Source organism: Lactuca virosa, chromosome 5, assembly GCF_052849685.1.
Source record: "Lactuca virosa cultivar CGN04683 chromosome 5, Lactuca_virosa_CGN04683_v6, whole genome shotgun sequence".
Lineage (NCBI taxonomy): Eukaryota > Viridiplantae > Streptophyta > Magnoliopsida > Asterales > Asteraceae > Lactuca > Lactuca virosa.
The window spans coordinates 192,435,726-192,450,780 of NC_136430.1; the positions used below are offsets into that span (position 1 = coordinate 192,435,726).

General features: G+C 32.1%; 1 long non-coding RNA gene across 1 annotated transcript; it reads left to right on the plus strand.

The window, feature by feature from the left end:
* The first annotated feature begins 3,003 nt into the window (after nucleotides 1-3,003).
* Nucleotides 3,004-4,345, plus strand: LOC145116779 (uncharacterized). Its single transcript, XR_013712303.1, has 3 exons — nucleotides 3,004-3,255; nucleotides 3,775-3,801; nucleotides 4,074-4,345. It is a non-coding gene; the product is annotated as an uncharacterized LOC145116779 (long non-coding RNA).
* Nucleotides 4,346-15,055: the final 10,710 nt, after the last annotated feature.

Consider the following 15,055-nt stretch of genomic DNA (forward strand, 5'->3'; position numbering starts at 1 on the left):
AAGGACCAATTATGTTAAACCCTTAGGAACTTTACTGTTCCTAAGGGAACCTAAAATTAATCTATTATATAATTAGGGTTCTATTTACACTGTAGAAAAAAAATCAAAATTAGAACCTTTCTAACTGTAATTTGCTAGTGTGCTCATGAATAATTGTTATACAAGTGAATAGAATGTCTCGATAAACAACATCACAAAAATTAATTAGATATAGCCCTCAAATGATCATAGTCGTACCGTTTTGGCAATAACCCATGTTTGTATGAGAACATTTTCTCATACGTATGGTGTTTATTCTTTAGCATGAAACATGCCCATAAATGATCGACAATGGTGGCAGCAGAGAGACGATTCAATCGCTAACATATTGTCGGTGTTATCTCCTGCGTTGGCAATAGAAGCTCAGAGGAAAAAACACCACGTAGATGGTAGCTCTGGACCTGAACGGACATGGAGTAGGTTCAAAACGGTGGAATGAGTAAATGGATCAGAAAATAATGACGGTGCAGAAGGATCGAGAATGAATGACCGACCCAATACAAATAACATAAAAAGGGACGAAATTGCATGTACTGAACTTTATTTAGTTTAAAAAAAATAAAAAAAAACGAGAAAAATAAATTTCAAAATGGTTAATAGGCAAAATAGAAGGACCAATTATGTCAAATCCTTTAGTTAAAAAAATCCAAAATAGTTAATAGGCAAAATAGAAGGACCAATTATGTCAAACCCTTAGGAACTTTACTGTTCCTAAGGGAACCTAAAATTAATCTATTATATAATTAGGGTTCTATTTACACTGTAGAAAAAAAATCAAAATTAGAACCTTTCTAACTGTAATTTGCTAGTGTGCTCATGAATAATTGTTATACAAGTGAATAGAATGTCTCGATAAACAACATCACAAAAATTAATTAGATATAGCCCTCAAATGATCATAGTCGTACCGTTTTGGCAATAACCCATGTTTGTATGAGAACATTTTCTCATACGTATGGTGTTTATTCTTTAGCATGAAACATGCCCATAAATGATCGACAATGATCAACCGTTGATTTTTATGCATGTATTATGAGCCTAAAATGAACAACAAATTACTTTTAACCACAAAATTTAACATAGAACTTGGTCTTAAAAAATAAGGGATAAAAATAAAGAATAATAAATATTTAATAATACATGACATCAATTCATGAATATATACATAAATAAACAGAGGTGATATTTATTCCCCTTATATGTGATACTTGAATATGTTGGACTATAAAAATTAACAAAGTTTTTGTCGGACTTGCATGTGATTGATGACCAGGAACAATAGAAAAAGTGCCTCACTGTCACAACAAGAAATAAAGTCTTTAGCGACACCACCTTTAGAGGCAACGTTGGCATTACTGACGACATCAAGTCGGACATGCATAATGTTGCCGCTAAACCAACGCCACTGTTAAAGGTGACGTCGCTAAAGGCCTAGGTCGGCGATCCGTGTGACTTTGCCAAAAATCAATCTTATTATATAAAAATTAGTTTTCATATGAAACCTTTTAAAGTGATTTTCTTTTTGAAAATTGGTATCATGGCATATTATATGCATCTAATAAGCATGATATCATATGTTTTTTTTAACTAGAATTATAAAAACATTAAAGACCCCTAAAAAATCTCAAATCTATACAATTTTATTTCAATAAAACTCGTACGTCTCTAGATACCCTAGTGAAATAAATGATATATAACTGCTTAGTGTTATCTTTGTTGAATCTATATGTTCAATAATCATTACGGAATGATATCGCTAATAATATATGATCCTATAGGGTCACACATTTATCAAGTTGGCACATTTTCTATATTTATTATTAATATGATTATTAATAAATAATATCAATTCTTGTATTTAATTAGGAAATAATTATTGTTTTGTGAAAATGATAATTATAAGAGAGTATAACTAGTCATTATTTCATATGGTATGACATAATAATTCATGCACTGTAACATCCCAAAAAACATAGAAATTTAAAATTTTCAAAAACAACCATTAACCATCATTATTTACAAAAAGAACCATTGTTTCAAAAGTAAAGTCATATCAGAATGTCCCAAAAATCAATATCATGAAAATAGGAAAATGCGCAAGATCAAGCCTTCACTTTCCCACGATCCTTAGAAGTACCCGAAACAATAAACTAAAACTGTAAGTCAAAGTTTAGTGAGTTCCCCCAAATTACCATCACACATAACATATAACATATAACATTATATATTGGGCCCACAGCTAAAAGACTGGATTACCCATGAGCCAACAGTATGAGTTTGGCTTGCCCTCGAGTCCCACAACTCATATTTGGCTTGCTCTCGAGCCCATAACATAAGTCTGGCTTGCCCTCGGGGCCCACAGCTTATGTTTGGCTTGCTCCTGAGCCTACAACATATGTCTGGCTTTCCCTCGGAGCGCACAGCTTATGTCTGGCTTGGTCCTAGGTTTGTTGGCTACCGCACAAAGTAGTACAACCTCAACCCAACCATACTATGTTGACATGTACATAACAGATAACATGTATCCAACAAACAGATAATCATATAACCAGTCAGACAAACAGGCAGATCTACATACCACTACCGCATAACAACATCTTATATCCCAAAATACACATTTAACAGATCACTACTACACAACAACACCCGATATACCAGAATACATATTCCACTAGGCTGACATTTGTGTATTCGACCCACAATTACAGCGAGGAAAACTCAACTCTCAGTCCGATCACAAGCTGAATAAATCTCTACTCTGAAAACCGACTCTACCCGACACATATTATTCAAAATATTGCCCAACTTAAATTAATACCAAATTACCACTACAAACAAAATTACATTTAATGGCATAAGTTTTTTTGTGCCATAAGTTTTTTTGTGCCGCTATATTATGTTTTCAGTGGGACAAATTTTATTTATGGCACTATATACTGAAAATTCTAATTTCATATTATCGTTTCTCTCTCTCTCTCTCTCTCTCCTCCCCCATTTCGCTCATCACTAAAGTTTAAAAAAAAATTAAACGGAAAAAGATTGGGCTCAATCATATACCCTAATATCTAGTTGTTTTAGATTTTTTATCCTTTGTTCTGTATTCCATAACCTAATCTCCAGTTCTCAAATTGATGCCTCTCATAGTCCACAACCCCACCATCATTGGCACCGGACCATCCAAACACAATGTCGCACACCATACGATCACGAGAATACGTATGATTCCAATTTTTATTTTGATTTTGATTTCAGTTGTTGATTTTTGTTTCAATTTCCAAACGTAAAAGAAAAGCAGACCATCGCTTCATCGGACATTTGGAAATCTATCTATTGATTCTGGTTGTTTGGGGCAAGTTTTGCAAATTCATATCTTGACTCTGTTACATGTTTCTCTGTTTATTTTAAATCCAAAACTAGGTTGAATTTCAAAACTTAAATCCATCATAAGCACGCCACTTGATAGGATCACGATTTTATTTTGTTTCATGTAGAGTTTCAAAAGCTACATTGAGGGATTACATTGAGAAAATTGAAGCAATTGTTGCTAACTTGGCTTCCAAGGTGCCGCTGAAGTTGCCATTATTAACTTCTCGAATCCTTGAAAGCTTATTCTAAAAATGGGTAAAAATAAGAAATTAAAAAGAATTTACCTCTGGTTTTTTCTTTTACTTTTATCTTCTAACTAATCCTTCAATTTGTTTCTCTTTAACTTTTCAACATTTTTTTTCACTTCAGGTGACTATTGGCGCTTTACAACCTGAAGTAAGTTTCTTATTTTGTACATCTCAAAACTCTCTCATAAAGTGGTTATAGTCTGGTATTTGATTTGATAAATAGATATGCTTTTCGATGAGGAATCTTTTAATATTTCATATTTGAGGCTATACAGTTAAGTTTTTGTGTTAGGTGACATATTATGTTGTTGCACCACATGTGTTTGATGAAATGCCTACATGAAAGTAAATGTACAAAATACCAATTCACTTTATTGTACATAGTTCCAGGAGATTAATATCATTATATTTGGCTTTCAGCTGACAAAGAATAACTTGTGGGATAAACGGACGTATCAACCCAAGAATGACAGTTAGTATGTTTTAGCTTCCTTTCCATGATTCTTTTACCATATTTAGCTTCTTAGCCATGATTCCTTTACCTTGTTTGGAGTTTCAACAATCATGTTGCAACATAAAAGTTTATTGGATACAATGATTTTTAAGTTTGGTGCGACTATCCATGCTCTTGAACATATATTAATGTTTCTTACATATTTCAAAAAACTAATTTGTTATGTTTTTTTCCATCATTACTTCTGATCCTATGCATAACTTACTCTCGTTTATTGATTAATATGTTACCATACTATAATAATGAGAATTGGGTCGAGTAAAAGTAAGATTTTTTTTAATATTTTATTTTGTATGAGCACATTCGTTATTATTAAGTTATGAATGAAATAATATTTACAAAATATAATTTTGTGCTAATTTACAGTTTACAAATATTAGGGATTTGTATGTACAAACATTCTCACTCATTTTGGTGTTGCTTCTTAATTTTGTTTTTGTTTTGTGGCCTACAAGTGTATCCTATTTTTGTATTACTTCAAATTGTTATCGACATTTTTATATTATTTATTACTTTTATTGGTCTATGTTGTGGCACGGAACCAAATGTCAGATGCATCCGAATTGCTGCAGGTGATCTCTATCTCAAAATTTATTTATAACCACTAAATTAGAAATGAATAACAATTAATTTGAAAACAAACAAAATGTTAGTCATGTATCTTTTTTTTTTAAATTTATTTGTTTCCGGATGATGTTTGTGAGATGACTGCAAATAATAGAGATAATGGGTTCCCTCTTCTTTTAGGAGTGGAGGAGGAAGAAGTTACACAAACAAAGAGAACAATCTTTTTTTGAAGAATTTTTATTTTAAATATAGACAATATTGTTGTTAAACAAGTTAAATTTGAATTTAAGTAATGATAATATGTTCTCCATTTATTATGTTAATTGTCTTTTTATTGTTTTATATTAAAAAAACTAGACCTAATTTTTGAATATATTTGTTTTGTGGTGAAAAATATGTGTCACAACATAAATATAATAGGTATATTAGTATTAGTGGCATAAAAAAATGCCACTAAAACCCAATAGTGTTGTAGTGGCATAAAAAAAGTGTCATTAAAACCCCATATGGCTGCAGCAACACAACCAAAAAGTGTCGCTAAAAGTCTTTAATGGGAGCGTTTCTAGTGACACTTTTTTTTGTGTCGCCAAGTATAGAAAAGAAATTGGAGCAAATTAATGATCAAAATCAAGGAATATAAAAACACAGTCAAGCATGATCTCCATGATATCGATTCAAGCATTATAAAACAGAAAACATTAAAAAACATGGAGTAGTACCATGTCATCATCCATTGTCTCCGCCAAATCATAGCGATCTTCATGATAAGTTGTTGGCCATCTCTATCTTATTCTACATCCTCCACCTAAGAAGTGATGGCGTAAGGGTATGCTTATAGTTGTTGGGTGTTACAACTTAAAAGAGAGAGGATTCCCAGAGAATGATTGAATGAATCGTCGATTTCATCAGTTAGGGTTTTTTACCCCCTTTTAATTTTGGGACGTAAAGCGATAGAATATGGTGTGAAATGGAAATTTTTATAGTAAAATGAGTTACAATCCATACAGTGGCATATAAGGGAATTGAAAAAAATCAACAATACTTTATACGACACATAATATTTAGTGACATCTACTCTAATAAATGAATTTTTTTTGTCACATGTCGCATTCTCATTCAAATTGTCAAATGTCATTTTTTGGTTATTTTGAATTAATTTTTTTCCACATGTCATTTTATGAGCTTTCTTATTTTATTAAATTCCACATAATATTTTAATATAAATTACAATAATTGTAGTAATAAATGAATATCAATTTCATTAATGGACTTACCTTCTAATTTCAAAAATTTCAAATTAAAACTCATTAAATTATTTATTTTATATATTTAAATTATTTGTTTAAATTTAAAATATAAGAAAAACATTTGAATTTTAATAATTCATTTTTTTTTATTTTCTTATAAATTGAAATTTCTCAAATATTTAGACTTTTGTATCTAACTTTTTATTTTTAAATTAACTTATGTAATAAATGGGTCACACAACTAGTTTATATCATTATATATCAATAATAATAATAAATATTAGTGGCATAAAATGTTAAGTGCCATTAAATCCAATAACGGTTACAGTGACATATAAAATATGTCACTAAAAACATGATATTGTGGCACAAAAATATATGTCATTAAAAATGTATGCCACTAAATGTTATTTTGTTTGTAGTGGTAAGTTCAATTGGGAAAATAGAAAAGGTTAAGAATAAGAGAATCATTCACAACCAATCATTTAATTTTGCCGCAAAACGCTCTAGGGTACCGACGTGATAGAGGATGAGTAATATCCATATATGAATTCACAACCTCCCCTTCGCCGCCAACCACCACCATCGTCGCCGTTGCCGCTCACGTTAATGGCTTTCTTTTATATCCAAGGCAAATATATATAAAGCTGCATCCAATTGAAAAATAATTATATCACCCTATAACACAACATCTATACCTAAGATGGGTTCGGGGTATACCGTTCAAACCATTGTTGTTAAAATCACGATCCTACAATCCTGTGTATGAAAACTATCCGAATCGTAAACAAATCGTATTTGGGGTGTGATCGCAGGTAGAATCGTAAGATCGTAGGATCAAGATCCGATCCGATCCTACATTTCTGTGAATTTTTTTTTTTTTTTTTTTTTTGCAAATGAATTTTTTTTGCCGCTTTGTGTCTTTTACCCTTAGCAATTTACCGTTTATTATTTTATGTTGCGACTTATAACTAATATTTTGAAGTTTTTATAACTTTTGAACGAAAAAAATGAATGTTTGAAATATTTTTCTTGTTTTAAAACTATAAATTAAAGTTATGTTTTATTTTGTGGAATCTTAAGATCCCGAACCCAATATTGCAAACTCAAAAGCGATCCTACGTAGGATCACGATCTTGACAACTTTTGTTCAAACGACGAGATTTACAACTTAGCATAAAATCTTAGAATTGGATTTTATTTTTAGTGAAATCCTAGTATTTAATTAAGAAAACCACATGCAATTCAAGAAACTTTTATCTTGCAACTCGTGAAAATGACATAATTTGATTCAACTGATATCGATCGAATTACATATACTTAATTAAACTACTTATAATTACAGGTTGGAATCCATTAAAAGAACCTTCATTAATATCTTGCAACTATGTACTATATACATTTATCAAACATATACGGAAAATTCAAATAATCGCTATCTAATGAAAATTCAAATAATCGCTATCTAATGAGATTCGTTAGTGAAACCAACTCTGGAAAACCATCAGCATCGCCGGCGCCAATTAACCTTTCTTCTGTTGCCGTCAATGCATGGGAGGAGAAGGGCTTCATGCAGCTCAATCACTTCTGTTCTTCTCTTCTTCATGTTTTCTGCTTTCGCATACACTTCTTGCATCTTTCTCTTTGTTGCTTCAAATTTCACCAACGATTCTACCACTCCGCCATTTCCAATCTTTGCATCTTTTTCTGAACCTTCCAACTTCCTCTTCGTGTTCATATCCAGATTGATTGGGTTTACTTGTTGGGATTTTAGTTCGACATGGTTTGATTCTTTCTTGATCCATTCCTCCACTGTGCGCTTCCATTCTTTCACGAGTTTCACAGCAATCTGGCGAACTTTTTCGGATGGATGCTTTTTAAGAGTGGTTATGGTTCTCCCAATCTTCGTTGTCTCCAGAGTTTTCATAGTTAACTCCATGGATTGAAGTTTCGTTAACAAATCCCACACTACTACTACAGATTCAGATTCATCTCCACTCCTTTCAAGAATCTTTTTCATCCTCAGGACCTCAGCAACTCCCTGACTGTAAACCCTAGGACCAAGATCATCGTTAACTTTTGGAATTTGAAACTTCGTTTCCGTATTGGACTTCAATGTGTTCACCATCGTCGGCTGTTGCTGTTGCTGTTTGCAGGTGGGTACGATTTGCTTCTCTATCGGTGGCTTTCCCTGGCTGTTGCTCCTTTCCCGGCTTTCTTCATTAAGCACAACAGAAGTGTTCAACGTGTCTTCCCTTTCATTACTGACGTCGGGGCTCTGATTCTTACACTTATCACATTCAGAGTGCTTGATCAACTGATCATCGAAGAAGAGAGTTTGAGCAATCATGTCTCTTCTAATTTGGAACTCCGTTGGGCGATTAGAAGCAGCCAACACGATCGCTGTCTTGATGATCTCAAATATATCTCTATTCTTCGCATTGCGTAAGTTGTTCCTCCATTCCTCCTTCACTGATGCAGCGGATTTTGAGTCTTCCATCAGATTTTATTTTTCAATTCAAGAAAACCCTGATTTCGATGTGACACCCAGAATCAAGAACTTGAACAGGAGCGAGGCAACGTAAGAAGTAAAAAGTAAGTGGTTTTTTGATGATAGGGTTTCTGCGCAATTTGTAACGTTAAACAGTACGTAGTAATTGAGATTGACAGCTATGGATGTTTTCGTTGACGTCGATGAAGAGATTGATGCATTGAAGGAATAAGATCACTCTCTCACTACTTTTAACAGGCTTTCCACAATTGTTTCCTTTCTTTGAAATAACTGAAGTAAAACTGGATATATTTATCACTCAATCACGCGTAGTAATAAGGCAACCCGACTAGTGTGATACTTGATCGGCAAGAAATTAGTTTACATCATTTTTTCATGAAATATTGCTTAAGGTAAAAACGGGCATTCTTACCTTGTTTCGCCCGAGACACATGAATAACCAAATTAAGAATGTCATTGTGTTTTATTCATAACTTTAAAGTTTGTGATTGATGTTAACGGACTGTTTTTGTATTTTGGGTGAAACTTTTCATCCTTGAATTTTTTATATAATAAATTGTTATCATAAATTGTTTTTTTTATTGAATTTTTACCATGTATAATTTGAAGTAGAGAAAATTGCATATATACCCAATTAATATCTAGATATCATATATATCTTTAAAATAAGTATTCAAAATATATTATATTTGCCAAAATCATATTTTTTAATATTTTTATAATCATTATTTGTAAATCATTTTAATATTTTTTTTAAAATTAATTAACAATAATAACCTTGGTACTATTTTGAGTCGATGCTAATTGTATCTACCATAAACAACGATTGAGCTTGGAAACAAACCTACACACAGTCGAAGTTTGATCTGACACTCCATCAATGTCTTCTCCGTTGGAAAATCGACGTCAGCTACGCCATACTCAGTGATTTCATCATCAACGATTTCATTCCGTAGAAACTTCATCATCCACGAGGTGATATTAGTACTTAATTAGGGTTCTGTTTACACTATAGAAAAATAAATCAAAAATTAGATCCTTCTAACGGTAATTTGCAAGTGTGCTCATGAATAATTGTTATACAAGTGAATACAATGTCTCGATAAACAACATCACAGAAATTAATTAGATATAGCCCTCAAAAGCTCATAGTCGTACCGTTTTGGCAATAACCCATGTTGTATGTTGTATGGGAACATTTTCTCATAAGTATGGTGTTTATTCGTTAGCATGAAACATGCCCATAAATGATCGACAATGATCAACCATTGATTTTTATGCATGTATTATGAGCCTAAAATGAACAACAAATTACTTTTAACCACAAATTTTAAGATAGACCTTGGTTTTAAAAAATAATTTTTAAGGGATAAAAGTAAAAAATAAGGAATAAAAAATAAAGAATAATAAATATTTAATAATACATGACATCAATTCATGAATATATAAATAAATAAACAGAGGTGATATTGATTCCCCTTAGGTATGATACTTTAATATGTTGGACTATAAAAATTAACAAAGTTTTTGTCGGACTTGCATGTGATCGATGACCAGGAACAATAGAAAAAGTGCCTCACTGTTGCAACAAGAAATAAAGACGGCAGGCAACGTTGGCATTAGTGACGACATCAAGTCGGACATGCCTAATGTTGCCGCTAAACCAACGTCACGTAGCTAAAGGCCCACATCGGCGATCCGTGTGACTTTGCCAAAAATCAATCTTATTATATAAAATATAGGTTTTATATGAAACCTTTTAAAGTGATTTTTTAAAAAAAAATTGGTATCATGACTTATTATATGCATGTAATAATCATGATATCATATGTTTTTTTTAAACTAGAATTATAAAAACATTAAAGGCCCTAAAAAACCTCAAATCTATGCAATTTTATTTTAATAAAACTCGTACGTCTCTAGATACGCTAGTGACATAAATGATATCTAACCGCTTAGTGTTATCTTTGTTGAATCTATATGCTCAATAATCATTATGGAGTGATATTGCTAATAATATATGATCCCATAGGGTCACACCTTTATCAAGTTGTCACATTTTATATATTTATTATTAATATGATTATTAATAAATAATATCAATTATTGTATTTAATTAGGGAATAATTTATAAGAGAGTATAACTAGTTATTATTTCATATGATACGAATTAATAAGTCATGCACTGTAACATCCCAAAAGACATAAAAATTTAAAATCATATGATACGATCATTATTTACAAAAAGAACCATTGTTTCAAAAGTAAAGTCATATCAGAGTGTCCCAAAAATCAATATTATGAAAATAGGAAAATGTGTAAGATCAAGCCTTCGCTTTCCCACGATCCTCAGAAGTACCTGAAACAATAAACTAAAAATGTAAGTCAAAGCTTAGTGAGTTCCCCCAAATTACCATTACACATAACATATAACATATAACATTATATGTTGGGCCCACAGCTAAAAGACTAGATTACCCCTGAGCCAACAGTATGAGTTTGGCTTGCCCTCGGGGCCACAACTCATATATGGCTTTCTCCCGAGCCCACAACATAAGTCCGACTTACCCTCGGGGCCCACAGCTTATGTTTGGCTTGCTCTTGATCCCACAACATAAGTCTGGTTTGCACTCGGAGCCCACAACTTATGTCTGTCTTGGTCTCCGGTTTGTTGGCTGCCGTACAAAGCAGTACAACCTCAACCCAACCATACTATGTTGACATGTACATAACAGATAACATGTATCCAACAAACAGATAATCATATAACTGTTTGATTAATGTCTAAGTCCATAACTATATTTGGTATGTACTTGACCCGACCCGGCATGGTCCATTTGGGTTGCACTTCACCGGCACAATTTATATGGATAGTCTTTTAAGAATAGTATATTTATGATTTATATTAATATATTATAAGTTCTAATATATTAATATGGAATCATATTATTTAATTAGTATGGATCAAGAATTAATTTAGAATTAATTAAGTGATCAAAAAGAACTAATTAAATATGGACTCTTATATATATATATATATATATATATATATATATATATATATATATATATATATATATATATATATATATATATATATATATATATATATATGGAATGGGCCAAGTTCATTTAGGTTGAGCTAAGCTTTCATGGATGGTCCATGGAGCTTTTAACCCATGGATCCTATGTAAATGAAAGGTCATGGGTATTAGGGTTTACATGGATGTAACCCTAATCCTCCATAATATATAAAGGGGTCCTTGGCTCACAAAATTGGCACAAGTGTGTGAAAATAAGAGTGGGCCGATTTTAGTGTGGATACATATTCTCTCAAGTTCTTCCAAGGTGTTTTGGTGATTTGTGATTCCATTTGAGGCTTCCACACTATTGGGGCTAAGCTCTTAAAGCTTGAAGACATCAAGCTACATCAAAAGGTATGTCATCTAACTAGAACTTTGTAGTATAGGTGCTTCATAATATTCTAGTTAGGATGAAACCTTAGAATAGTTAATATTTGCATGTATAATAGAGAAAATATAGATCCAAGGTTTATAGGGTTGCATGTACACCATAGGAGTGTTAGAATGCTCAAAACCCAACAGTGGTATCAAAGCCATGGGTTGTTTTATGTTATATTCATGCAAATGTTTTATTTTCAAAGTTGAAAAAAAAGGAAGAAAAAAACATGACGTTTGTCAAATTTTAAGATAATTACTTGTTTTTGTGAAAAACTAATTGTTTGTAAAATTTGAATCATTTGCTATATGAGTTGAATTAGGTCAAATTTAGTAAAAGATAAAATGATATGATTATTTTATTAGTTTTAAAAGTTTGATCTAAATGTTTTAAGGAGTTACATATTTTGTCATAAAATTTTGGAGCTCAAAAGTTTTTTTTAAAGTTGTGATCTTAAGGGTTTTTGAAACTTCTATAAGTTATGGATATGAAAGTTTTTTTTTAAAAAAAAATTGATTCACAGTTTTTATGGAGTTACAAAATTTGGTGTTAATGTTTTAAAGAATTCCATAACTTGTTCTTAAGTTATGGAACATGGAAAGTTTCATCATAAAACACCATTAATTGTATAAGTTATGGAATCCAAAGGTTTTCAAGAATTACAAAACTTGCCCTCAAGTTTTAGAATTTGAGAAAAGTTTTTTATGAAAAAAAGAATTGAAATCTAAAACCCTTGGGTTCATAACTTAAACAATTAATTAAATGGTTTTAATTTTGAGTTTAATAATTGGAATTATGATGTTTTGTTGAATAGTTCAAATTAACTCTTATGGACTTTATTAATAGTTAATTAAAGCGTTTAATTAAAAGAGTATTATTAATCCATAAATATATGGTTTGAGTTTAATTAAATTAAAAGTCTAGTTTAATTAATAGATTAAACCACCAAGTATTTTAAATGTCTAAAATACACCCTTATACTATTATAATATTAAAAGTTTAATATATTATATGTATAAGAGCAAGTCGTCTTACCATTAGTAGGCATCATTCACGAAGCCGGTCTATAAGGGGGGTATATGGTTACTACCTATAAAATGGCAGTTTAATGGGTGTCCACTCTCACCCACCGCTTCCTTGACCGGTGGAGGGTCGTTAGCCGAACGGGTAGGACAAGGACTATAATTCTCCCTTCATTAAAAGTATTAATGATAAATACTAAGTAACTAAACTCTTATTAATACCCAATCTTAGTTACTTAGGAAAATGTGAATTTGGTGCTAACCCATGAAATTACACTTTGCACTTTGCTTAAGTCAGTTAGTGGAACGTGTGTGGTTAACCGGCACACTAGCTTGATTTAACAAGGTAGGAAAAAGGTAACTTAATGTTTATCATAGTATCGGTGGAGCGTGTGTGGTTAACCGGCACATCGATTGAGGGGTAAATATTAAGGGTACCAAGTATATTTGCATGGTTATTCACACCTTGTTTTGTGATGCTCGGCATCCCAGTCACAAAACCTGAAGGGCACACTCGAGATTGAAACATGCCTTTGAAAAGTTTAATGAATCTCAAAAGAATCTAGGAGTTTCAAAACCAATTAAAACCTAATAATACATTTCGTTTATCTTGGTGGAAATTGGTGAATCGTCATTCACCTACCTTCAAATATTTTATAGCTTGGATTACGGCATCCCTCTTCCAAGTTGTAAAATAGTTTGTTGGGTCCTAGCCTTAATATTTCATATTGGGTGTTATATTAAGGACTTTAGATCAACTATCTTGAATATCTCCCAAAAGATGTCTGGTTCAGACATCTATGATCCTCCCAAATCTCTTGGAACTTCACTTCCTCCACCTCCTCCAATTATTCTCTCTAACCCACAAGTTCAAGGTCACTCAAGCCCTATTGGCAAGCAAGATCTATGTGTGATCGCATCTTGGAGAAAAAGTCACATATTGACAAGCCGGGAGAGTTAGGTGTCAAAGTCTTGAGAAAGTTGTATGTCCAATCACTTTCTATGTCACATAGTGAGTTCCTTTGGGACTACTATGGAACAGACTATGACATGACCCTTAATGATCTTATCTATTTGCTTGGTGCTTCTAAATCAGAAATGATTAGGAGGACTAGTAAAGCAAATTTGATTAGAAGATCAACTTCCCAAACTTCCATGGACATTGAAAATGGTACACGGTAAGGGGCATTGGTTACGAAGCTGCCAAATTTACTTGAAAGATCTTCAGGTAAAGTCCACTATCAAACTCTATTAAGTTTCTATTCTGAGATTCTTATTACATGATGTGACTGGGTCACATATTGATGTTTTAAGAATCAAAGAAAAAGTGAAGAAGGAAGTATATGCTGATTCTGATCGCGAAGATGGATTTCGATCGCATGGTTCGGTGATCAAAATTTTGAGCTGTTACTTAGGAGTTATGTAATATTGCTTAGGAATAGATAACAACAATTTTCCATGTGGATTGTAAGGATAAGTTTTTCCGCAAAGTTTTAAAATAAAAGAAAATTGTTTAATTTTATTTATTTGAAGTATCCTTACAATGGCATTTGTGGAAAATTGTTGCTTATATGATTCCACTGACAGCAATATTGGAAAATGGATTTGATTCTTTCATTTGTGGTAGTGTCTAAATTTACCAAATCAGGAAAGTTCCTCATCGCCCAAGTTTCAATTGGACCGCAACTTGGAATCATGCAAGTTGAATAGTATGATGAATGAGAACTTTCAAGCATTGGAAAATCAAGACTAATTACTTGTTCACATGGATGTGTGAGTCAAGTGAAGGACTAAAGGGATCGAGTACACATTATTGTGCACTGGTCATGTCCACCACAAAGCTCGTTAAGACTATTTGATTTAGTAAAGTTTAGTAAATATGGTTATACTTACAAGTTTAAGTATAATTCTGAAACATTGGAAAAGTCTCAATGTATGGCAGAACGAATGGGAAGAATCAAATTAGGCAGAAAGATAAAAGTTTCTCAAATCTGAAAAGATGGGAGAGTACTTTAGTATCATGTTTGTGATCATCTTAATGATTTAGAAATCATATCACAATTAGTCCTCTAAAGGTCATC